This window comes from Delphinapterus leucas, chromosome 4 (assembly GCF_059928025.1).
Source record: "Delphinapterus leucas isolate spDelLeu-1000000601 "Yukka" chromosome 4, BTC_Dleu_Yukka2, whole genome shotgun sequence".
NCBI classification, from domain to species: Eukaryota; Metazoa; Chordata; class Mammalia; order Artiodactyla; family Monodontidae; genus Delphinapterus; species Delphinapterus leucas.
Genome location: NC_143132.1, coordinates 116904563 through 116908242, shown reverse-complemented (window position 1 = coordinate 116908242; position 3680 = coordinate 116904563). Strand labels below are relative to the sequence as shown.

Genomic DNA, 3680 nt, shown 5'->3' with positions numbered 1-3680 from the left:
GTATGAGAAGAATGTGTCAACAAATGAGGAGTTTAGCATTCACATAGGGCTTATTCAAATCTTAAATACTTACTGCACACCCTAAAGATATGAGTTATTGCAAAGTAATGAGACTGTACCCAGTAAAGGATCTGAGCTCCAAGAGTCAAATTATGTCAAACCGCTTTCAATTCTCTGCTGAAAATACTGCAAATTAGATCAGGTCCTAACCATCTACAGTGAACAAAAGGCTCTGCACAAGTGGCTATCAACCAGAACCCCAGAGGCTCATCTCCCACAGCTGCCCTTCACAGGCACACGCTGGCTGCAAGGCAAGCCATGGAAACGTGATGCCTTCCTTTTCCACTAACTGGCTTTTTCGCTCTGGGTATTATTTGCTCCCTTTGGTCTTCAGCTTCCTCTCCTGTAAAATAAAGATGCTGGATCAGAACATCTCTGTGGTCCCTCCTGACTCTACTATTCTTTGAATCTATGTATCTATGTCTCTCATCTTTAAATGAGCACCAAAGCATACTTTATACCTAATAATAATGATAATAATAATGTCTAACATTTACTGAGTCCACACTATGAGCTAGGCTCACAGTTTTACATAGCTGTTATTGTTATTTACCACAGTCGTATCAGGTGCTACTGATAATTGCCATTTTCTATGTGAAAAAAAATGAACCTAATGTCTATATATGAGAAACTAGGGTTGTAACTAAGTAGCAACTTATGTAAGATCACAAAACTAAAAAGTTTTTAGGGTAAGGATTTGTATCCAATTCCATCTCACTCCAGACCTTGAGTTATCAATTCCTACAGTCTACAGCCTTGAAAATGTCCAGTCACCATACATTCAGCCTTGTTAAATCAACGACGAGTGACGAGAGAGTATTTACCTAAACTACTGACTGGAGACTGTTTCAGAGCATTGAGCCTAGATTAACCAAATATCCACAACTATTTTAATACCAGAACACGGATGCTTTTTTTTTTTTTGCCGCAGTACTACATTATCATTTCCTCATCATAATTCCTCCACTCATTATTGCCGTGTTCAAATGCATGCTGTGAAAGAAGAGTAGGTGAGAAACCATCACTCGGCCCACCATCATCTGTGGAATGTCTATTTCCATGGGTCGTAACTGTCTGGAGTGCAGCAGGAGACTTCAATCTCAGTCATTTAAAGGAGTGGTTGGTCAGACTCATAGATACAGAAAACAAACTCTTGGTTACCAGTGGAGAGAGGGAAGGTAAGAGGGGCAAGATAGGTGTAGCGGATTAAGAGGTTCAAACTATTAGGTATAAAATAAATAAGCTACGATGATATATTGTACAACACAGGGAGTATAACCTTTAAAATTTGTGAATCACTATGTTGTATACCTGTAACTTATATAATATTGTACATCAACTATACTTCAATTTTAAAAAAATCAAAAAGTGAGGGACTTCCCTGGTGGTCCAGCAGTTGACTCCACGCTCCCAATGCAGGGGGCCTGGGTTGGATCCCTGGTCAGGGAATTGGATCCTTCATTCCACAAGTAAAGATTCCGCATGCTGCAACTAAAAAAGACCCTGCACACAGCAACAAAGATCCTTAGTTGTGCCACAGCTAAGACCCACTGCAGCCAAATAAATAAATATTTTTTAAAAATAATAAAAAATATAAAAAATCAAAACGAGGGGCTTCCCTGGTGGCGCAGTGGTTGAGAGTCCGCCTGCCGATGCAGGGGACACGGGTTCGTGCCCCGGTCCGGGAGGATCCCACATGCCGCAGAGCGGCTGGGCCCGTGAGCCATGGCCGCTGAGCCTGCGCGTCCGGAGCCTGTGCTCTGCAACGGGAGAGGCCACAACAGTGAGAGGCCCGCGTACTGCAAAAAAAAAAAAAAAAAATCAAAACGAGAAAAAACAGTGGTTGGTTTTTACAGGTGATTCTCTGGAAGGAATGATCAAATCTGTGTTTGATTATTCTATTGCCTGAAGCAAAAACCTTACCTGAAACAAAATTGTACAAACGTAAGTTTATTTCTGTCACCCTCATTTTCTCCATGCTGCCCATGCTACCCTTTTTCAATAGTGCTGCTTGTCTCTCCTCAGGCGTTATACCCTCATCCTCTCTCCTTTTCAAAACCTGTTCTTGGAAACTATTGAGACACATAATATTCCAAAGTATTTAAGAGTGACAGTAATTAAAAGGTATGAGTGCTGAGACCAACTGACTTAACATGGCTTAATTAAGAATATACATCAGCTGAGGCCCCCGGACCGGCTTCCGCGGTTGCCATGACGGCGGCCGTGTTCTTGGCTGCGCCTTCGTTACCTTTGCGCCTGCGCTCGCCCTCTGCATGTTCACCATCGCCACCGCCATTGCGCATCATCTTCCCCGTCATTGGAGCTTCCTTCAGGTTGGTGTCTCTACTGCTTTACTCCCTTGTTTGGTTCATGGTAGCAACCATTGCTGACGACAGAGATGGACCAATACAGTATCTGCTGATCTTTGGAGTGTTAGTCTCAGTCCTTATCCAAGAAATGTGCCGTTTTGCATATTATAAATTTTTTTTTTTTAAAGCCCGTGTGGGCTTGAAGAGTATAAACCCAGGGGAGACAGCACCTTCTATGTGATTAATGGCTTATGTTTCTGGTTTGGGCTTTGGAATCATGAGTGGGGTATTTCCCTTTGTAAATACCCTGTCTGACTCTTTGGGTCCGGGCACGGTGGACATTCATGGAGACCCTCCCCAGTGCTTCCTGAATTCAGCTTCCATGACGCTGGTGATCATATTGCTGCACGTGTTCTGGGGCACTGTGTGTTTGGATGCCTGTGAGAAGAAAAAGTGGTACGCCCTTCTTGTAGTTCTTCTCCCCTATCTGCTGGTGTCAGCCCTGAGCTTCATAAATCCTCGTTATGAATTAAAGCTGGTGTCGGCATACATCATCCTGGTGCTCATGGGCGTCTGGACATCCTTCGTTTCTGCCGGAGCCTGAAACTCTGCCTCCTCTCCAAGACTAGGACTCCTCCGTCCTCTTCAAGCAGCACTCCAGATAGCCTCCAAGGACCGGCGCTTCTGAAACAGTAAGCTGAGCCTTTAGAAGAAGCGCAACTGTGTCTTCTTCTAAAGGTACATTTTCCTGGTGAAATTTAGAATAAACAGTACTATCTAGATACGATATGGCTTTCATGCAACGGCTTTCTGAAAGGGATACATCAGTGGTGTGCAGCCTGGCTGCAAGTTGGAATCACCTGGGAAAACATAAAGACTAATGTTCTGGGCTCCACCCTCCAGATTTAATTTGTCTGGGCCTTTGGTAATTTTTTAAAGCTTCTTAGATGAAACTCCGATGTGCAGCCAGGTTGAGAACTGTCCACATCCAAATAGGAACTTTCTGAGAACACCATAAGTAAATGAGAACGAGATGTTTAGCTATCTCCTAACTCAGTTTGTGTTGAGCAAGTGACTATCTGAATGTCAAATAGAAGTCCTAGTTGGCCCTCGTCTTTTTAAGTTCTGAAGTCACAAAAGGCTAAAGGGCTATCATCTCTGAACTGTTTTCTTGTACTTCACTAGTACTGTTTTATGAGAACTTGGTAGGCTGTGCTTCTAACTACATCTTATGTAAGTCTTTCCTGGGTCTGCCCCAAAGCAGTGTTTACCCACTGAGTGCTAGTTGCATCTCTGAGCAGCTCTGCAGGT

The 3680-nt window shown here is 43.4% G+C and overlaps 1 pseudogene; it reads left to right on the top strand.

The window, feature by feature from the left end:
• Nucleotides 1-2271: 2271 nt before the first annotated feature.
• LOC111179325 (gamma-secretase subunit APH-1B pseudogene) lies at nt 2272-3467 on the top strand (annotated as a pseudogene).
• The last annotated feature ends 213 nt before the right edge of the window (nt 3468-3680 follow it).